Here is a 23,947-nt window from a genome sequence, read left to right as displayed (position 1 = left end):
TGCGCAGCAATCGTTGACATAGTGTAACTGAGGCGGGATAAGGGGAACCAGCCCGCATTCGCCGAAACAGATGGAAAACCGCCTTAAAAACCATCCATTGGCTGGCCGGCACACTGGACCTCCACACTAATCCACCAGGCGGATTCGTGCCGAAGACCGGCGCGCCTTTCCGCTCGGTAAGCAGCGCGTTAGACCGCGCGGCTGGACGGGCGGAGAAAGCTGCAGTAGAAAAAGAAAAGTTTAATAATCCATCTCACCATTCATCCCAGCTGCATGATGTAGAGAATCATCGTCCCATTCTACATTGTTTATCGCACCATTAAATGCTGCTCTCAGGTCTGTATAGTTAAGAACAGGGCCGGCCAGAAATTCTGCACGCGTGCGGTGCTCCTGCACATGTGCAACTTCCGGGTCATAGCGTGCACGCCGCAGCCGTCAGCGTTCATGTAGTGCATTTTTCTACCCACAGATGTCGCTTTATCCACTTGCTGGTGTACTCCGTACCGGCGCATTCTAGTGCTCTTTCCACAGCTTGCAAGCCAACCATGGGAAGGTATTCCGCGTATTAAACATTTAAAATACTGTCACAGTCTACTCACTGAGATGTCTACTTTTATGTTAATAGTTTAACCCAGTAAGATAAGTAATATCGTTAACAACTGTGGGTTTTTATTAAGGCAGCTTGACTGACGGCACGTAAATATGCGTAATGTTTTTGATCTAGTATTTAAGAAAGAAAGCACTTTGCGAATTCCAACGAACCTTATTCATGATTTCAAATAACATTAAACTAATGAAAGGTTTCCTATAACTAATTCTCGGTGCCCTCAGTTACTGCCACATAATTTCTGTCTCACTGACCTCTGAACAGAATGATAACCGCAGACCTCTCGATGATCACCTGCTATTTCAATACCATTATTGCTACATCTTTCATCAGTTCCGTCTGAAATCTGCATAATAACCGACAATTAGTTGAATGTTACGTTTTATCGACTTCAGCTGAGCGTACCCCTTCACACATTAAAAAAAAAACCCTAAATGTAAGTATACATTGGAACAATCGGTTTAATTGCCAACTTTCCTGATAATAATGTAACGTGGAGCAGAATGAGGCAATAATGCACAGTGAGTAAACAATAATTTTTAATTATGAAAGGAATAAATCCAAACACGTTTATCACTGGTCATGTGAAATGATAATCGAGTTGATGTGTCTCACCCATTTTCTTAAGGACATTTAATTTTGCTTGCCGTTCTTCACTGTTGAATACACTACACTCGTCTTTGTGATATGTATTGTAGTGTCTTTCAATTGAAACTTACGCTGGCCGCCTATTATTTGGAGGCATAGCAAACACTGTGAGTTTTCACCAACGGCTACAAAAAAGAATTGCAGTTCCCAGTCATTGTTAAACGACTGAGAACATAGATCTCTCGTCCTTTGCTGTTAAGGTTACGGTTACCAGGGGTAAACGAGACTGGGTATGTTGCGCTCTTGCTTGTACCACATAAACATGGAAGTGGAGCCGCCGCGGTTCATTTAGGACACATGTCTAATAAGAGATGTCGCTGTCGCACACGTGCGCACATGTGCAGCACTTCCGCACGTCTGCACACTGTGCAGCGTTTGGTCGGCCCTGGTTAAGAATAAAGGTTTGTACAGCACTTGAATGAAAACAATGAAAGCTCTACCTTGTTTCCAGGGCTTGGTAGTTTAAACTCCCTTTCCCTCAGAAGTTCACTTCTGTTACTGGAACGGCTAAAATTGCACGAAATCTTTGTAGATTTGCCACAAAAAATTTTACTTGAGTAATTTTTCTACGTGCACAGAGGATGACTAGGTTCAATTGGAGTGCGTAGCAGTGGATAAAGAGAGCGTGAGGATATGCTTGTTTCACAATACAATGGGCACTATAACTTTTCCCTGCCATTGAACTACAACCTTCTTATGTTTACGATACTAATTTGTTTTTATCAATACGCCAACTGCTTAGCTTAGCACTTGAAACAAAGCAGTGGCTATGCCTTGTTCACTTCGGTCTTTGGTCACGTCATAAAACCCTACGAATCTCTCTTATCATCCTCTGATTCGATATTTGCAAAACGAAAAATTACACTCAATTCACTTCTAGTTAAGACATCCGTTGTTTCATCGGCTTGTACTCATGTAAAAGGAAAATTTTTAATTTACCTTGAAATTTTTTTCTTTAACAACATTCATAATACAAGCTATTAACGCATTCTGTTTGTCAGAGAAAGGTGCCTTTAAATACTCCAACGGATGTTAAACGATTTTCGTGTATGGTTCTCTTTCTGCTAAGTAATCCAGAAGTACTAAATAATTTCCTTTTTTTACCAATGCCTCAGATTCGTCATGATCTCGAAGAGCTAATAACTCTTGCCCTGCTAAAAAACAGATGGTCGAAGTAAGTCTCTTCATTATATATCTGTTTCGATCATACATCTTGTAATTTTTCAAAGTTTGCGGGCCTGTTGCTTCTGTAGGGGTATTGTCATTTCTTATTGTACCTAGCTGATTGTTTTAAATAGCTGCTGTAATATGGAAATGCAACATAGTTTTATAGCTTTGGAAGGGGAATTTTGGGGACTCTCTTCGCCGACTCCCCGCTTACACCTTTTAAAACAGTCTGCACATTCCAAATAATACAAAGAAAAAACAAAAATATTTTTTTCCTAACAACGCTGCCACTTAAGCACTTTTTTTAACTGTACCATTGAGTCTGAAAACGCCTTACGAATTTTTGATAAGATTTTTTAATAGACAGACTTTGCTTCGGCATTCGTTCTTTCATCAGGAGTTTATCTTCCAAAGTGAGACGTAAGAAGAATGCTGGGTTTATAATTAAAAAATTAATTTCATCGTGTGATGAAATAAACGCGTCAATGTCAGTCTGGGGTAGCAAGCAATACCATGAGTTACAAGACAATGATTTAAATATTAGACAACTTACAGTTTTCCTTTCGACAACACAGTGACAAGACAAATAAACGTTGGCACCTCACACGTGACAGGGTACAGCGAAATACTCTTCATTAATCAGTTAATCACTACCGCAACTTACTACATTTTAACTACAAAATTCATGTCCCAAGTTTCACCAAGGTCACGTCTAGACATAGCACTGTTGATATGAAAGCCTACAGACACGCAGCGGAACTACCGTCGTTTGAAATAAGTAACACTACACTAAATGTTAATCTGAAGAACAATGAAAACACATAGGCTATTTCCTGTCATCTTCAAACAACATCCAGTGATTCTTTCACATTTATTTTCTATGAATTATCAATATCTTTTTGTGTTTTAAATAAACACTTAAATTAAGAGATAACAGTTTCTTTTTTTTTTTTTTCTTATTCTGCTGCTGCTAGTATGCTAGACGATACGAAGTAGCGCTCTCTGGTAGGGAACTGCTGAATCACTTGTCATTTCACTTAGGCCTGTATCCACCTGCTGGCGAGAAGTAGAAACAAATCAAACGCCAGCTTTTAAAGTCCATATCCACGATGTAGAAACCACAGGCTGCCACATGAAGGAAACGCATGCTCGTAACAAGCACGGAATTACGAGCTGCTATTGGTTGCAAACCTAGAGGAGTGACGCATTATACTGGTGGGTGGAACTACAAATTTCAAATGTAAAATATTTGAAAACATTTACGAGGGTACAAGCTCAGATCGGGTTAAATTCAGTTTGGACGAATTATTTTGGAATTTTTTGGATAGGCTCAGCCTTAGAGCCTTAATGGACGCTTCGCCGCTGGTGTCACAAGAGAATGTTGAAAATTAGATGATATGATAAGGTACGTAATGAGGATGTTCCCCGCAAAATCGGCGAGGAAAGAAATATTAGGAAACCACTGACAAAAAGAAGGGACAGGATGATATGACATCTGTTAAGACATCGGGGAACAACATCCATGGTACTAGAGGGAGCTGTAGAGGAAGGCAGAGGCTGGAGCACAGGCAGCAAGTAATTGAGGACGTAGGTTGCAGTTGCTACTCTGATACGGATTGATTTGCACAGGAGTGGAATTCGTGGTTGACCATGTCAGAACCAGTCAAAAGAATGCTGACTCAAAAAAATTAGCAATGTTCGAAGTTTTTCCTTCACTTTTATTGTAAAAATTTGCTAATTCAAAAATTTCACGACTCTATGTCAACGGGAATCACCCTTTAATTTGTGAGTATCAAAATATGTGACATTCCTAGCCGTATATTTTGACTGCACTGTCATAGACGCTTACAAGTACTACACCGCCAAAACACTATAGACCCAGCTATGAGACATAAATTTCAAATTGATACGTCTACCCGTTCTTGAGACAATGGGATCTTTACACGCGAACTGACAGACTCGACAGACCATTGGACGGTTCGATAGCAAATAACATTTTTTTGTGAAACAATTACAAATTTCCGATTTTCGGATTTTTTTCCTTTCGTTGTATTGTGAAATCGTGATTCTTATCTAACTTAACGACTCTAGGCCAAAGGAGAGTACCTTATATGTTTTAATGAGTGAGTTTGCGAGTGGAAAAGTGAGTGACATTAATGGCCATATCTCTGATAGCATTCACTTAGAATCTTACATTTATTGGTTAATATGTCTACCCGTTCCTGAGAAAATGGGGCTTCAACAGAGAGATGGATAGACAGAAAGTCGGATAGCAAATTAAAAAATTTCGTGCGATATAATTACAAATAACGATCTTCGGTTTTTTCCTTTACTTATGCTGTGAAATCTTGCTTCTTGCCAAATACAATGATTCGAGGTCAACGGAAAACACGCCATACGTTTTGATAAGTGATTTTTCCAGTGTCAAAACATGTGACAAAAATTGTCGCATCTTTTAAGTGCATTGACTTAGAAGCTTTAATTTTTTACACCTCCGAGACGCTAGATCGCAGTATGTGACACGAATTTTTAAGCTGATAAGTCTATCCGTTCTGAGAAAAATGGTTTTTAAGAGTCGGACAGATAGACAGAGAAACAGTGACAAATTGACAAAAAAGTGGTCCTATATGGGCCCCTTTTTACTGAATCAGTTACGGAAGACCAAAAAATGGCACGATGATACATATAGCTGTGACACTGCGGTAATTATTAATTTTAACCAAATACATAGATGAATGCAGGGAAAGGAAACAAAAACTTAGAGGTATGCCAATGACAGTGCAATTGTGTCAGAGACGACGAAGGAGTTGGATGAGCAGTTGAACGCACCGGATATCAACATGAACTAAAGTGAAACAAGGATAAAAGAATATCATCGAATTAAATCAGGTGTTAAAAGCAGTTAATGAGTTTTGCTAACTGAGCAGCATAATACTTTATGATGGCCTAAGTAGAGATAATATGAAATGCAGCTTGGGAATAGAAAGAAATAGTTTCTCAAAAATAAACATTTGTTAACAAGAATATAATTTTTTCAGTATTTATTACACCAGTCTGAGTTGCAAACAGTCACAACTGATACTTATTTTCGATCGCGTCTAGTGATCACCTTCTGATATGATTAATTACGAGCTGCGAAAAGTCACTGTTCTTTAGAACGAACATAGTCACAGCTGTAAACTAAAGGTAACAGCACAATAGCAAGCTTGTGGCATTTTTGTAAAGTTCTAGGTGTTGTGGAATATTGTACAAAGTGTGCTGTTGTTCTGTCACCTTGATTTTACAGCACTGCCTGTTTAAATGAATTTTTACTTTTCACAACCAGTGGTTAATCAGATCTGAAAATGACCATTACATGTGATCGAAACTAATTATCAGCTGTAACTATGTGCTGGTGAGAATGGTATAATTAATATTAAAAAAAATTAAAAACAATTGATCACTCTCTCAGGAAATATGGTATCCGTTACTATAAAATTAAATATCTGGAAATCTTTTTTGGGCGTATATGCATAGAGTATACGCTTTTGTGGAAATTAAAAGTGGCCGATAAACAGTTTTAAAAAAGCGCATAAAAGCATTTGAAATATGGTCTTACAGAAGAATGCTGAAGATTAGGTAGCTAGTTGAGGGTATATTGATTCGAAATGAGGAAAAAAATGGTACAACTTGCAATTAAAAAAAGGATTAGTAGATAAGTAACATAATGACGCATCAGGGAGTAGTTTAGTAAGATTAGTGTGTGGAATGTGGGTAAATATTTTAGGGGGAGACCAGGCCTGAATACAGTAAGAAGGTGAAAATGGGCGGAGGCTGTAGTAGTTATTCAGAGATGAGGGGGGCTTGCACAGGGTAGACTAGCGTGGAGAGGTGCATCAGACCAGTCGTACGACTGAAGACTACAGCAACATGCCGACACTACCTAATGGTTTCTGCTGAGTAGTTGCTCTTCTAATCAGTAGCCCATATGAGCCAACCACCTGTGTCTTTATCTGCGGGTACACGTACTTTAGGTACTCGTGCTACACAGGGCTCTATTTCAAGAAGAATAGCACGGTGTAGTTATAGGGTCGAGCCGCGCACATCTGTTTTCGTGCCCTGCAGGTAATAACCTGTAGTGATGATCCTGCAGTAAAATAGTCCATGCATTGTCTAGGATTTCGAGTTAACAAAATACACAGAATAAACGAATAATTTAATAATCATGGTCCTGCTCTAACGTCTGTGATTGATTTACATGACAGAGAATTATTTGGAATAAGGTTTATTCAAGAAACGACATCTAAGTTAAAAGGGAAGTGGTCCTATGATGTTCTTTTAAAATACAGACAGAAAATACACTTCATGTTTTCGCGGCGTAAAGACTGTTAAATAAAATTTTGGGCGTGCAGCTGCATAAATTCAGTTTCTTCTCCAAATATTTCGGCTGAAATGAGCGAGCCGAGGTGACTAATGAACCAGTGGTTGCTCCGTCCTTTTGAACTCGAGAACCGAAACACTGCGTATGTGGCCAAAGATACACAAGGTGGCAGAGAAGTTGATAGCTTCAGCTTGGACAAATCATGGAATCCTGCAGTTTCTGTAATTGAATCACAAAGACGTCGCGACAGTATCTTCTCCGTGACACATCGATATCACAGTAAAGATCGACTGCGCAGCCATAGATTTAATTTACATGCACGTGTTACACCTATTTGCCACCTATCAACGTCTGGCGCCTTGTGTATCTTTGGCCGCAGACGCAGTGGTTCGGTCTTCGAGTTCAAATGGACGGAGCAAGTGCTGGAGCGTTAGTCACCTCGGCTCACTCTGAAGATGGCTGGACGGTATTCAGCCGAAATATTAGAAGAAGAAACTGAACAGAAAATATACTTACCAAATGCAGCGAAGTTATTTCAGCGCATTACAAGAATGATAGCAAAATCCCCAAACTAAATAGACATGAAAGATACGCGAAAACTAAGTTCATTTCGCAACCAGCATACACGAAATATTCAACAGTTTAAAAATAATTCGAAGTTCGACATGATAATTCTCAGATTAACGCACATGATACAGAAATGGTAACTCATATTCTGTCTATCCTCAGTTCTGTAATAGAAGCAAATAACAAAAAGTTTCCTACTCTGGGGCACATTCAGATCTATCGTGAATCTCTTCGAAAGTTACAGTACTATAGCAGCAGTTCCTCTCCAAAGAATCATGCATGTTAGCGGCTGGCCTGCCTTGTTCCAGCTCTCGGCACAATGTGTCAAGAGTGGCTCCCTTAAGCTCTTTACTCAAAAAGTCCTAGTCAACACTTCACTCCCATGTGCTCCACAACTGTCTGCTTTTCCACTGACTCAAGACCATCACCCCCAAAAATACATCGTTCTTACGTATTGCAGACGTGATTTGGTTCATCTTGACCACTTTCCTACTCTAAACTAACATATTAAAACACTATTTAAGTGAAAGAATTGTTATAAAAATTCTATTACATATACCTTATTGACAGAAGCATCATTTGGTTCTCTTTGCCGAAGTATGTTCCGCTAACTCATGTAATTGAACAGTCTTTTAACGCCAGTTGCTATCAATATTTAAATAAAATTACAGGATAAATAGTAAATTGTTCATTAAATAAATACACAAGTGTGACAATATATGAGGTTCTGATGCTGTCTTCATTTGCTGTGTAAATCAGGAGGATACAATGTTCTGAGAAACCTTTTTTCTAATGAGAAGATACAGAAAACGTGATACATCAAGACATGAAATAGTTGCAGATCTGTTGCTTTCAACGGTTGTAGCTATAGTGCTGTGGAGCTAAGATCTGGTTATTGAGCGCGCCAAGCAAAGTGCGACTGTTTCCTGACTGTTGTTAAACTACGAATGTAGCACTGTGAACGCAGACCTGTCAACGCGTATTTCCACAGCACAGTCACCATGAAGAGTTATAAGAAAGAGCAAAAGTTTGTCAACTAGAATGTTGAAGTAAATATCATGGTTCAGATTTACAACAACCTGAATGACTGGGCCAAGTTATGGTACGAAAAGTATCTCGAAAACATCATAGAACGACCTTCAGCCCGAACCGCCCCTTCTACACAATTTAAACGCCACATTGTGACGTCGGTGGACACGTCACTTTATATCATCACTTTTATATGATCAATCTCGGCATTGCACGCCTCTAGTTCGCTGCTCTTCAGTTACTGTGCTATTTGGTCCTTGAGACATGTGCATCACGCGTGCTCCCAAGGGTCAGTCCTAGTGTACACGTCATTTCAGTTGATCCAAATTCTGATCTGGAATACCATGTCATCATGAATTCCACTTTTATTCAGTGTTTACCATACATTTTCCTGTTCACAGCATCAGATGTTTTCCTTACATCCTGAAACGCTAAACCAGTTCTAACGTTTCTTCGTAGTATTTTGCTATCAACTGGTAGAGAGTAAAAGATGATTGTATTGTCTCTTTAGGACAAGAATGGTTGTCAGAATGTAAAATTTCCCATGAATGGCCAAGGTGATATCATTTTCACATTCAACTCACTTATCTGTCACTTTGTCTCATGGTGGTCGCCTATGGTTAGCAGCATCAGCTGATGATCACTTCCGTACTGTTTATGTCGTGTAAGTATTCTCCCGAGAAACATGGTGTGCGATGAATGAGATAAAAGAAACACCTGGAGTGAAAGTATGATAGGTGCCATCGGATTCTCGTCCCTGACCAGTGCACGATTTGTCTGAAGCCTGATAAACTTCGTAGAAAACAGTGGAAGTGGGGAGACATGCAATCCCAAAGGTTCAGCAGAGCGGTATGTCAGGCATGTTTTGGGCCAGCATCATCTTCCGATGTCAGACACCTCCCATGAGTACAGAGGATAATTTGGGGGCTAAATGGTTCAAATGGCTATGGGACTTAACATCTGAGGTCATCAGACCCCTAGACTTAGAACTACTTAAACCTAACTAACCAAAGGACATCACACATATCCATGCCCGACGCAGGATTCGAACCTGAGACCGTAGCAGCAGCGCGGTTCCAGACTGAAGCGCCTAGAACCGCTTGGCCACAGTTCCGGAAATTTGAGGGCTACATATTATCAAGTCAGAATCCCAAAAGTGTTGCCCAGGCCTACAGTCAGCGTTTAGATGAAGCGTTTGTTGATAATGAAATGGCATTCTATGTATCACGTTGCGAAAATGTACCTCCAAGACGCAAGATTCAACTGAACAGCCTGCTGGAACACGTTGAAAATTTCACCTGGTAATCGCGCAGGGAACGTTACTGAGAGTGCAATAAATTTTAGCAGCAGCATCCTTTAAGAGAACAGAATGTATACGGCTTCATGAATGTACAGATAGTATTATGAATGTGTGAAAATGTGAAAACTCTGAGTAATTCTTCGTATTTTGTTTGAAAACCAAGTGAGACAAAGAGCTTAGCTTCCTGTGACCCTCTTTTCCGCGCCCCTTCTGGAACGACGGCTATTATAAAGTTTCGTATTTCTTGTATTAATAATACAGTCTTGAGATAAAATATGTTTCTATTCCATATTAACATGACTCCTTGTCCTAAAATTTATTTTTTATTTTTTTACGGCTTTTGTGACGGTGTGCGATGATTTAAGCTGGACTGTGCTAATACGGTGATTCCATTAACCAGCGGCCGTTACAGCAGCCTTAAACGCACATCAAATGGTCAATAATAGAGGCTGCGTTCATTCTCAATTTATTGCACGAAGTCCTGTGTCTTACAAAAACTGACAAAGCTAGAAAGCCAATACAAGTACCGAAATGTCGATTCATGGACACGCATCACTGTGTTAGCAGTGGATTGTAAAATGGGCAAGGCGTAATAACGCTGTGTTACCCAGAGGCTAATTTTGATTTCACAAATGTCCGAAGATGCGCCCTTGCTTTTAGGCAGTCTCAGTTTTGGTTATTGTTTAGTTTTTTTTGACAACAGGATTATTTGTTCTCTTTCACAAGGCTTATGTTTTCACCTTCAGCTCCCCTAAGCCCACGTACGTTGGTATATATGCAGGAGGTGCAAACCTTGATTTGACCAGTTTACGCCACTATTGCATCAACCCTACAAATGAAGCAAACTTGAACCAGATCGTAGGCACCGTGTTGCAGGTCGCAGCTCCCTGGGGAAAGAGCTGCCCGTGCTGTGTCGAAAGGCACTCACTGAAGGAAACAAACCTCTGTGCCATATGCTGCCCTGTGTAAACACAAACACTGTGTAACCTCAGTTTAGAACCAGTGTGTGACTACTGCGTTGTAGGTTTGCAGCGCCCTGGGAAGTGAGCTCCCTTCGCAACTCTCAGAGGTGTCAGCTGAGATAGAAATACATCCCTATCAAGCGCCAACCTCCTCAGTGTCAACGAAATCTCAAACGCAGTCAGATTAGAACTAGAGTGGCCACGATGTTACAGGATTGTGGCACAATGAGAGGCGAGCTACCTTCACGGCGCTCAAGGATGTTGGCTTAAGTGGACAGATCTCCTTGCCATGTGTCGGCCTCCTCAGCCACTGCCTCAGGCTCGGACTACAGCCAGCGTGTGATCACTATGTTGCAGGGCTGCTGCGCTCTGGGAGGTGAGCTGCCCTCGCGGCGCTGAAAGGCGCCGGCTGAGGCGGACAGACCTCCCTGCCACGAGCCAGCCCCTCCAACCACTGGCTCAACCACTGCCTCCGCCTCACGGGACTCACTGCTGCGCCCATCACGGTGAGTCACGCCTGTCACATGGGAGCATGCCTCCAGCTTGCTAATGTAATACCAGACAATTCCGACCACTTGGCTGAGTCACATAGTCAGCAGGCACGTGCAATGACATGACACCAGCCATCAGTACTTTCCACAATACAAAAAGAAGCGTGACATTTTCGTTGCTAATCTGCTTTACTCGTCAGGTGCTGAGAGTGGGTGTAATACTATTTGTAGCAGTTTTCTACAAGGTTAGCCTCCCTATATTTTATTGGAAGACTTATAGTAGCTACTGGTTTGCGTCTTTCCAGTACGAACCTTAATGAACTAGTAATATTGGGCATTTTTTTAAACTGAGACACACCACCAGTTACACCACAACTCCTTCGCGATAAATTTAGGCCGTTGTGCTCAAGAGACCGCAGCTGAACAACAGGAGATCATCTGTCACCTGGAATGCAGCAGCAACACATGGAGAAATTTTTGTGTACGTGGTACTGCGAATCAATAATATCATTGTCAGCTACACCACCGAATTAACCATTTTATTCAAATTTTAGCCCATTTATTGGCATGGGGCTTCTTTGCAGCTATTTATGTTGGTGATATTCCCACATTGGATCACCGCTATTTCTCCCGTTTCGATAAAACAACTTTGTCAACAGTGCAAGGTCTTTCTTCTCAATAGCCATTGCGTTTCGCACGACAGATTAGAAATACGTATCAGATAGATACTCGAACTCGCGACCTTTTCCTTTCACGGGTGGGTGCTCTACCGACTGAGCCACCCAAGCAGAACTCACGACCCGTCCTCACAGCTTTACTTCCGTTTGCGTCTCGTCCCCCTGCCTTCCAAACTTCATAGAAGCCAAGAAGTTTCATATCACCGCAGACTCCACTGCAGAATGAAAATTTCATTCGAGTAACACCCCCAAGCCAATGACGGAGCCATATCTGCGCAATGTCCCTTCTTCCAGGAGTGCTAGTGTTGCAAGTTTCTACGAGTCGGAATTACCTGACAGGCGCTTGGCCTAGCTCATTTCAATCGTTGCAGAACACACTACGACTGCTGTTCCTGCTTTCTACTCGACTACAGTATTGATGTCATCCAAAGGCCAGCACCGCTAACACACTGACCACGAGCTGCTAATGACATGCACTAAAGCACTGCTAGCCAAGCCAATCTATACTGTTTGTCTCAATTGCTCTTAGAAAATTTTTAGTACAAAAGGGCCTTTGTTGTTGCATTTTAGTTTAAATGTGTGACTGAAAACGTTAATTCATTGGGAAAAGGTTCTGTAAAAGTAACAGAAATCGATTTAACCATAAAATATTTTTAGTTAATTTATTTCTTAATAAGAGCAACTGTAATGAAATTTGATCAGTTCCGTTCTTGGCCATCTTAATGTTTATACTGGGGATAGTACACTGAGGAACCCTGTTTAGTTTCAGTATGGCGCGTGCGTAAGGTATCCAATTGGTAGTAACGTAAAATTCTCTTCCCTATGATTCATCCAATTGATTAGTAGAACCTACTTCAAACTTGTGGCCACAATTATTAATGAATGAGCCGGTTTCACAACTGACCGGGGCCCTTATCAATCGGGACGTCAGTCTCCAGTTATATATTGCATGGAATCCCTTTTGAGACACATTCGTGCTCCTTGTAGCTGGCGTGTCTCTATGCTCTTAACGAGTGGAGACTAGCGATCTGACAACAGTTAGGAGAGCTTTCACCACGGACTGTTATCGGAGCAGCGCACATCTTGCAGCAGAAGCGCGTAAGCTAAAGCAACGTATACGCGGTACACATTCGCTGGAGAGGGAGTTCAGTGTACTGTTGCCGGTATACAACCGAAGATGGCCTGAATACTGTGCCGAAATATCGTAACTGTAAGTTACTGACATCCAACAGTTTGTTGAGAATTTCATGTAAAAATCTATATACTGCTATAAAAGTAATATTTCTAGAACTAACACACCTAACCATTTTATTTGATGTTGAATGCAACTACTGCACTCAAGTACAATTACCATAGTTAAAAATGTTATTGAAATAGTTTCGTAGGCCATATTGTATATTAAAACCATTACCACACAATTAGTTTCCTGTAATGGGCCTAAGAGTTTGATTACTTCAACCACGTGCAGTCGCCAAACACAAAACCTCGTGGCATCAAGAGTCGGGAAAGATTTCTTTGAATGCTGCTTATGTACCGGATTCCATAATGGACGTTTACTTTCCTGAGGTAGTTGCAAGAGAACAGAGCCACACAATTTTGTCTTCTTCTTGCTTTTCGTTTTAAAATCGTCATACACTGATATAATGACATCATGACGAAATACAGAGCCTTGTACTTCATTATTCGTGGAGCACTTAGACAAGTAACACTGCGCTAAGCAGCCATATTCATGTTACTTAAGAGCGAGATCATCATTTTCTTTATTTTATGGTCTCAACCTAAAACGGTTCTTCCATTCCTGTATCACAGAAAAAGAGGAAGCTGTTCATGAAATTATCACAGATATAAGGAGTTGAACGTATATTACAAAATCTTATGTCGGTATTTTACTACAACATTATTGTTCTAGAAAACTAAAATATCTTGATATTTTGATAGAACTTATAGTCCAGTCGAACGGTCAGAAAAAAGCCTGTACCTTGCAAAAGGTGGGGTAGAAGATTTTATTTTTTTAACTCGTTTATATTGTTGGAAAGGTTAGAAAACCAAGTGTTGCCAACAAAATTTCTCTTGGAAAAACTTTCTGCAGTCAAAAAACTTCGAAAATTTCGGACTTTTTAAGTTTTTTTCGAAATATCTCAGTTTCATTTGCTCCTATCGCTTTGACGTCTATTTTCTCTTTTAAAGAGCACAAAATTCTCTACAAATGTGATTCTTACAATTTTTTTCTACTCCCAGTATCTAAGGCGCTACAGCACGCCAAAAACTACCAATTTTTCAAATGTTGAACAAAAGTGGCAAATTACCTAATTTTTGAACACTGTTATTTCAGTTTCTATTTGTGTAGTATATACATATTACACATCATGTTATTCATTGGAATTTACCATCTCCCTCTGCTGCAAGGCCAGGACAAACAGCATCATATTCAGTAACTACGAACACATTCACGTCGGACTGCGTGAAGTTTATTTGTGTTACAATATGTAATACGATTGCATGCAGGTACCGTACATTTTCTACAGTTGGTTGAAACAAAATGCGTTTGATCACACTTCTTAAAAAGGCATTTCTGGAGTGTAGCATTGAAGTGCACCAGACACAAGAAGATGCTGACGTTATGATTGTAACATCTGCCATTGAAAGAACCAAAGATTTTGGAAGTGTTGTCATTGTAGCAGAAGATGTTGAGCAGCTTGTGCTCATGACCGGTTTGGGGCAAGGCATTGAAAACTTATTTTTCTTAAAGCCAGGAAGAGTAAATGCAGAAGACAAGTGGTTTTCCACTACATCTTACAAGTTTGACAGTGAATATATTCTGTTCACTCACGCTTTTAGCGGATGTGATACAACATCCGCTTTTTTTGGTCAAGGAAAAATTAAGTGCTGCAATATTGTTGCGAAAAATGAACACCTAACCTCAGCGCTTTGCACGTTCAATAAACCACATGCTACCCGTGAAGAAAAAATAACAGCAACAGAACAGGCTACTATCGCATTGTATAGTGGAGGTGTCAGCAGTTCCCACACACTAGACCATTTGCGGTACCAGCTATTCGCCAAGTCTGCCACAAAAAGCAAACTGAATCTTGCACGGTTGCCACCTACACAAGATGCTGCACGACATCATTCATTGTGGACTTACCAACAAGCCCAAAGTTGGATGGGAAACTGGAAACCTCCTGAGAAATGGGGCTGGAATCACAGTGACCACGGTCCAATACCCGATATAATGAGCCAAGATCCAGCACCTGAAGCACTTCTTCACATTGTTTCATGCTCATGCAAGCTGAACTGTGGCGGAGAGTGCTCCTGCAGAAAAGCGGGTTTGAAATGTTTTTCAATTTGCAGGAAATGTTTTGGGGTCAACTGTGAAAACGTGCCAAATTTTTTATATGAGGGCAATGAAGAAGATGTTATGGAGGATGTCGAGGAAACCGCTGACGAAATCAACGAACTTGCTGAGGCTGACTCACTGTTTAAAGAAGAGGTCAATCTGGGATCAAATCTACGTACAGACCCTGAATCCGTGACTCAAGGTATTTCTGGTGACACTGAGGAGCCTGGCCCATCAAAACGTTGGAAGTGATGCTCATATCCGTCTCAAGTGCGCTAAAGTGCGATATTACAAGTACTACTCACCTGAAACTGTCAACAGTTTTTAGTAACTGAGAATGCAGTTTATTGTAATAAAGCTACCTATTTTTAATGTCAACTGTGTGGCTTTTATACACAAGAATAGTTACGTACCTAATTAGGTTGCTTGTTGCAGCTAATATTAGTTGTTTTCTGAGACAATTTATTTTGTGTGCGTGTGTGTTTGTGTGTGTGTGTGTGTGTGTGTGTGTGTGTGTGTGTCTATGTCTCTTAATGATGTATTTTTGTATTTATAGTTTTACAAATACGAGGGCTGAGGTGGCCCATAGTGAACTTCAGGTAGTGATGTAAGAACCACAATAGTTGGGTGCCCAGCAATCCTCATGTTGCAAAAAATGGTTCAAATGGCTCTGAGCACTATGGGACTCAACTGCTGAGGTCATTAGTCCCCTAGAACTTAGAACTAGTTAAACCTAACTAACCTAAGGACATCACAAACATCCATGCCCGAGGCAGGATTCGAACCTGCGACCGTAGCGGTCTTGCGGTTCCAGACTGCAGCGCCTTTAACCGCACGGCCACTTCGGCCGGCCTCATGTTGCACACAGTGAAATTGAATACCTGAAAGTGAGGTGGTAAATTCCAACATATAACATGATGTATAATGTATTTATACTACACAAACAGAAACTTAAAAAAATAGTGTTCAAAAATAAGGTATCTTGCCACTATGCTCAAAATTTGAAAAATTGGTATTTTTTGAGGCGCTGTAGCGCCTAAGATATTGGGAGTAGAAAAAATGGCAAGAATCAAATTTGTAGAGAATTTTGTGCTCTTTAAAAAAGAAACTAGCCGTCACAGCGATAGGAGCAAATGAAACTGAGATATTTTGAAAAAACTGAAAAAAAGCTGAAATTTTCCAAGTTCTTTGACTGCAGAAAGTTTTCCCAAGCGAAATTTTGTTGGAGAAACTCAGTTTTATAATCTTTCCAACCATATCAACGAGTTGAAAAAATAAACTCTTCTACCCCACCTTTTGCAAGGTATATTTGCTATTTGACTGGACTATTATAGGAATTTGTGCTCATGACGAACGAGATTTCGTAATTTCCCTTGTATAACATTAAGGGTATGAAATTCTCAATGATAAAATCCGCTACAGCTATAAAAATTATTTATTTCTAAAAAGGTAAGCGTTACCCGGTTTCAGGAGATGTGTCCCATTTTCAGGTGCATTTGATAAATTTCAGACGAATGGTGGAACCTATTCATAAGGTTAACATAAACGACAACGTAGCCTGCCATTTGCTTGTTTACAACGCAAGAGTCGATTCTGACCGACTTGCTTTTAAATTTAAAATACTTCTCGGATTCTTTTGCGGGGAGTTGGAACCGCAACATTAACTCGTCTTTTCAGCTGCCTTCTGATGCCATTAAAAAGTATATAACTCTACTTAAAAAACGTATTCCCTTCAGTATCGCGAGCGATACAAGAGTAAAGACACTTTTTTACATACAAAAAAAGATGGCGATAGTGTATTATAATTTGCTGTAAAGCTCATTTCGATATCTGGAACCGTTAAAGGAATAAAAACGGTGGTACGTCAAACGTGACTCACCTTGTACATTGCACTGTGCGATCGTATAGCGCCTGCGAAGTATTAGTCACGTTAATGCAGTTAAGAAATAAAACACATTGTTAGGTGCCAGGCAAATCCAACACCTTCCATGAAAACCCTGACATGATAAGCAAATCCAGTAGTATGTCACATAGCTCCGAATAAATCGTGACATTAAATTAACCAAAGTAATACGAGTAACGAGTGAGCAAATGGAATACCACAGAGTAACACAAGAATGCCTAAATGCATGTCATACCTTCCCACCGTGAGACAGACGCAGTTCCGAGGGAGAAACGAGAACAGAAGCCGAGAGCAGAACCGTGTTAAGCTATAAGGCCCTACGATAAGGGACGGACTGGACACCCACGTCGCATGCTAACCACTAGGACCATCCCAACTGCAAGTTTTTGCGTGAGACTTTTTCGCGTCTCTGTTACGATAGGACCACCCCCCAGCCCATGTTAAGAGCTAGAGCCCTCCAGAAGAACAGTATAGCTCTTACGATAACACAAAAAGAGCTACACCACCCGCAAAATTTAGCGTGAGACTTTTTCGCGTCTCTGTTAGGTTAGGACCACCCCCAGCCCATGTTAAAAGATAGAGCCCTTCAGAAGAACAGTATAGATCTTACGATAACGCTCAAAGGACCACACCAGCTGCAAGCTTTAGCATGAGACTTTTTCGCGTCTGTTACGTTGCAAACTTTAAAAATATTGCCCCACCACGAAAAGTATAACATTTCTCATTGGATAGACAGAATTTTTGTAGGTGGAGCTTAAGGTTAACATTGAGACCCTGATTGGTCAGATGAAAACACAGCCAGATAGTTTTTTAAACCAACTTCGGTAAATTGTAGTAAGGAGAAGTTAGGAGGAGTTGCTTCCTAGACAGCAAGGTGAGTGGAGCTGCGCTGGCCGCCACCCCTTGACGAACACCGACAAGGTAATGAACGCACGCGATGCTGCATAACAGCGCATAAAGCTTCACTCAGAACTGCAGAAGTTTCATCTGTTACACCCCCTTTTTGCGTAATACAAGTGTCGATCGTCAATTAAAGCTCATGGTGTTCACATTTGCCACTTGAAGTAAAAATCTGAAACTCGATGATTTTTCTGTTATATTGTTATTGAGAAACCACATCAGCCACTGTAATTTACAAGTTAGATAAGTAATTAAAGATAATTGAGGGTCACTGTAGACCATTTTGATAGTTTTCTCTCTTTTGAAACTTAATTTAAACTTAGATTATAGATGTGATATGGCATAGGTCATCCTTCGATCCATTGTAGAACTTGGAAACCCACTCAGGAAATATTCGTTCACGTTTTTGTTGAATGCAGTTGGTTTTTACCATCCTGTATTAAAACATTTCCTTTTATCAATAGTGCAATTTATAAACAATGTTTTGTGAGTAGAATAAAATTTCAAGTACTAAACTTAACTGCTTTTTCGACGTTATTTTATCAGCTACCTAAAAATAGGAAAGCCTTGAAACCCTTCAACTGCCGGCCGCGGTGCCCGCGCGGTTCTGGCGCTGCAGTCCGGAACCGCGAGACTGCTACGGTCGCAGGTTCGAATCCTGCCTCGGGCATGGGTGTGTGTGATGTCCTTAGGTTAGCTAGGTTTAAGTAGTTCTAAGTTCTTGGGGACTTATGACCTAAGATGTTGAGTCCCATAGTGCTCAGAGCCATTTGAACCCTTCAACTAAATTTAGTTAGTATTAAGATTCTTTTACAGGGAGTGCAGTGGAGCTAACGCTGAAATCATTAAGTATTTGGTTATATCATCGCTAGTCTCACTGAACTCTTCTGAATTCTACACGTCATGTGTGGTCTGGCGTCTCCTAACCAGCAACAGGTCCCAGGTTCAAACTAGTCAATTCCCTAAAAAACACGCTCAGAGTGTCGTTGCGCGAAAGTCGTAGGCAGACATGATACAGAACAAACAGACACCACGCAGAATGTTAGGAAATGGCGACCCTGCCAGGATGGTAAAATACCATGATTGAAAGTCGACCACATGCCTAACTAGGTCAGAAAAATATCCTGTTGAAAAATTTTCGTAATAAAATTTTTTTAAAAAATCATAAATAGTTAAAAACAGTAGCTGCATCGATAGATAGTAAGAAGGTATTCAATAGACAGTGAGACATTCTAGCAGAGACAATAGCATAATTAAGCTATGAATTTTAATATTGTTAGAATTAAGGTTTCTCTCCAATGCAAGCGCACAGGTGGCGGATACATCGTTGACAAGTTGGTTCTGACCCAACAAGTAAGTGAATTGATTGTCAAGTCGTGTGAACAAAAAGTTTATGAAACGCGTGAGATCGTATGAGCGCACGTTGACGCGAAGTATGGCGTGTGAATTGCTTTTAAAACAGAAAATAAGGGATTCGGAAAGATTAGCAATGGCAGATCGAGACCTTGACCGAATTGAGGTAGAGACCCAGGAAGAAGACGGACAGAGAATAGAGGACAGTACAACAGACGATGCAGTATCGCGAGAAATAGGACATATAACGCACCATAACGAGGATAATCTACGTCAGGGCATAGAAAACGTAAGTCAGCATACGACAGAGGAGCAGGAAAGTAGAGAGACAGTCGATGAGGATTCTAACTTGCGTCTTGAATACGTAGAACCCACAGTACAAGTAATCAGAGCTCCCTCACCACAGAGCACAAGGAATGCGAGCAGAAACGTGTCACAGCACAGTTCAATGCAATCGGTTGCGAACCAACACTTGGGCGAAAACAGAGCGTAGGACGTCGGAAGAAAACGCAATAGGACCCACCAATCTGGTAGAATTATTACAACAAATTACGGAAATCATGACAAGGCAAAATAAAGACATAGCGAACCAAATTCAAATTCAGAATGCAGAAACCACGAGACAAATGCGTGAGATTAAAGAACAAAAAAAAAAAAATTCAGTTACACCCAAGTCATATTGAAGACGAGGCAAAAGAATCTCGCGAAGTGATAGGAAACATAATAACAGGTCACAATCAATTGAGAACAGACATTGACAAGGTACAAGAGGACGTACAAACATTGCATAATGACATTCAGGACGAGATCAAAACATTACGTAACAACACCCAGGGAGAAGTCAAGAAACTAGAGAAACAGATAGACGAAATTACTAGACAAGCAACAAGTACAGCCCGTGAAATTGTTGAAAACAGTGTTTTACACAAACGTATCACAAAAGCAGCGCTGAAAAGATATGATAACCGCATAGTCAAAATAGAAGCGCAAACGAAGCGAGAATTTCATAAATTGCGAACAGAGTTGTTGCAAACCATTGAAGAGCGTAGTGAACAGGATCGAACAAGCACAGAGTCTGCAACCACATCCGTATCTGTAACAGCACCGGAAAAACAAGCAATTAACGAAGATGTCATGCATTTGCGATTCCAATCACAGGCGGAAAGTAACATACGTGACAATGGAAAGCCAGGTCGCGAAGAGTACAGTGGAACGCATCCAGCTACACGTTCACAACCGATGGAAGAAAATTATTGCGTACCACTCCAACGATACTACGCAAGGGTAGGCGAAAGTTACAGTGGACAATATCCAATGGATCTACCACAACCGGAAAGAACGACGGGAGAAATGATCAGAAACAAAAGTGGCGAAGAATCGCGAATTTCATATGGAACTATGACGAAGTACGACAACGATCATTTCCTCACAGTCAGAAAATTTCAACACTTTCGAGAAGGAAACTCATTACATCCACGAACTTTTATTGATCAATTCCGAGTGGGATTACCAGAACACCGCACATTAGCACACAAATTAGACTTTATATGTGCACACATGTCAGGAATAGTCGCAGAAACCATGCAGATTGTTGCAGCGACATGCCGATCGTACGAAGATTTCAGAGAGAAGTTTCTCTCACGATATTGGTCCAGCGAAGCACAGAACAGAGTGAAGTACGAATTATTACAGAACCCATATTTTGAAAATTTAGGAGAGAAGAGTACCGTGAAATTTTTCGAATTAATGGCAAAGAAAAATCAATGCTTAGATGTACCACACAGTGACGGAGAGTTGATTAAATTATGCACAATGAAGCTACCATTGAAATACCAGCAATCATTAGTAGGTCGCGGAGGCAATGACGTCGAAGCATTTAAAGGTATTGTAAGGCAACTAGAGTTCATATTTTTGGAAGATGACGCAAGAAAAAGACGAAGCGCACGTGAAAACGAAAGCAAAAAGCAGTGGAATCCGCAAAACACAGTACGAAGAAACAATAATTACGAACCATGTGATAACTTCGCACCAAGAAACGACAACAGATTTCAACAAAGAACCGGTTATGGATTTAGAAGAGAATATGGCAATAACTATAATTCACCCAGGAACGGCAACAACTATTACAGAGGGAATAACGACAACCGGAACGGGTACTGGAGAACCAATAGACCGACAAATTATCAACAAAGAAACCACTATCAACAATCTGAACAAGAAAAGAGACTACAGATAGAAGAGGTGGAGGTAATACCACCAAACCCCGATAAACGTCCGAATTGACAGCTAAGCGCCCATGCCAAAGAGAATGATGCACCGACCCAGGACAATTGCAGCACCTTGAACAGAGTAGTAAAAATCTTTTCACGAGAAGAGAAGAAGGAAGAAATAAATCCGCAGGGACCAGATGAAAACGAAGACAAGGAAATAACAATATCCTGTTGGGACGAAATTAATTGTGAGAATACTGACGAGGAAGATGAATTACCAGAGGCATGCACAATGAATGTAGGAGGAAAGGACGAAGTAATGAGTATTGCAGAGCTATTTGAGATGGAAACCAGGGAAAGCAAATTCAATGAGGATAATGCGCAGTCGACAGAAGTTGAAAATAAGTTACGAGTGGGAACACAACCCAACGTATATAATGAAGGAAGTTATGAAGCGATAATTAGAGCATTTATATGCGATTATGTGGAAGCAGCGACGAAGAAGGAGAAGATAGACTAGGATGAGGAAAAAGTAGAGGATGTTGAAGAAAGCGTAAATGATGGAGGAAATAGAGAAGAGGAAATAAAAGAGAGAGAAGTAGCAGTCGAATCTTATCCTACAGAAAGTACGAATTCAGAAGGGAAACTCCTAAAAAGACTAATGTATGATTCAGTGGAGGATTCGTTGATGCAGGAAGAAGAAGAACAGAACCGACCCTTTCAAATTCAACCAATTGTGAAGGCCATGGTAAAGCATATCCCAGTCAATATTGTAATTGATAGCGGAAGTGAACTGACTGCGATCTCAGAAAATTTATTCATGCAGTTTAATGCCAATGAGGAATTGACAGTTCTGAAAACACGTAAGATTAAAGTAAGAGGTCCTATTAGAAACAATGGTGTGGAAGTTACGAGACAAACAAGGTTAACTCTTTCGTGCCAAGGTCAAAAGATCGAAGCCAACTTCGTGATTATACCTAAACTAACTGTAGATTTGATTATAGGTGCAAATTTTTTAAATGAGAGACGAGCGATAATAGATATGGGGAAAGGTAGCGTAACATTGGGGAATGTCACACTTCTCTTTGATCAAAAGCTAAAATTAAAAGAAATACCAGTTATAAACAAACAATTAAGAATGACGCGAGATAAAGAGGATGAAGAATTATAATGGTATGCACAAAAGCGGGAATCGCCTCAACTCACGTTAGAAGTCCATAAAGAAATCGACGAAAAATTGCAAGAAGTTCAAGATATTTCGGGACACAGTAAAAGAGAATTAGAGGGTATTTTACGAGATAAAGCAGAGGTATTTTTACCTAAGACTGGCAGTATTAAGCACTTTCAGTACAAGTTTGAAGTAAAACAGCACAAACCATTTAGAGTGCCACCCTATACAATCCCATTAAGCTACAGCAATAAAGTATTCCAGGAGATACCTAAAATGTTAGATGACGATATTATTGAACCAGCTACCTCCACATATAACAGCCCGCTCCATATTGTACAAAAACGAGATGGGAGCATCAGGTTAGTGCTTGATTCTAGACAGATCAACACAATCATATTCACTGAGACAGATCGCCCAGAAAAATTAGAGGAATTGATACAAAACTTCCACTGTGCTAAGATATTTTCATCAAATGATTTACGGAGTAGTTTCTGGCAAATAGAATTGGCCCCAGAATGAATGTAGAAAATTTACAGAATTTATCGTACTCGGTAGATGTTATCAGTTTATACGATTGCCATTTGGTTTAAACATATCATCAGCAGCGTTTATTAGGGGATTTAATACTATACTCAGTCCTGAAATTTTACAAAAATTTACTTGTTATGTTGATGATGTGATTATAGCTGAACCCTCTTGGGAACAACACAACGACACATTAAATCAGTTGTTACAGATCATGAAAGAGCATGGGGTCACAGTAAATATAACAAAATCCAAATTTGGAAGGCGAGAGGTCAAATTTCTAGGACACATAATTTCCAAGAAAGGGGTAATGCCCGACACAGAAAAACTAACGGCAATCAAAGAGTTCTGTACTCCATATAATAAGAAAACTCTCAGAGGATTTCTAGGTCTCACCGGATTCTATACAAAATTAATTTGGATCGACTCTCTCGCAACACCACACCTATGTGCATTGACTGGAAAAAAACACGCCATGGGTATGGGATCAACAAGCCAATGAAGAATTTTTAAAAGTGAAAAACGCACTAACAACAGCACCGATTTTAGCACATCCTTATCTAACACAAAATTTTTGAATGGCCACTGATAGCGCGAAAACAGGTTTAGGAGTTGTTTTATTCCAAGAATACGAACAGGCAGGACTAAGATCATATAGAACAATTGCATTTGCCAGTCGAGTACTCACAAAAAGCGAGAAAAACTATTCAGTCACGGAGCTGGAAGCATTGGCCATTGTA

General features: G+C 40.4%; 1 protein-coding gene across 1 annotated transcript in view; it reads left to right on the top strand.

Moving 5' to 3' along the window:
* Nucleotides 1–23,947, top strand: part of LOC124607167 (dopamine receptor 1) — a 1,071,117-nt gene that overhangs the window by 509,708 nt on the left and 537,462 nt on the right. Inside the window, exon 2 of the mRNA XM_047139381.1 lies at nucleotides 10,998–11,146. The gene's annotated coding sequence lies outside the window, so the exon portion shown is untranslated. The remainder of the gene's footprint in view (nucleotides 1–10,997; nucleotides 11,147–23,947) is intronic.

The sequence above is a fragment of the Schistocerca americana genome, chromosome 3 (assembly GCF_021461395.2).
Source record: "Schistocerca americana isolate TAMUIC-IGC-003095 chromosome 3, iqSchAmer2.1, whole genome shotgun sequence".
Taxonomy (NCBI): Eukaryota; Metazoa; Arthropoda; class Insecta; order Orthoptera; family Acrididae; genus Schistocerca; species Schistocerca americana.
The sequence above is the reverse complement of the archived record's forward strand: the minus strand, read 5'-3'. Positions and strand labels throughout refer to the sequence as shown.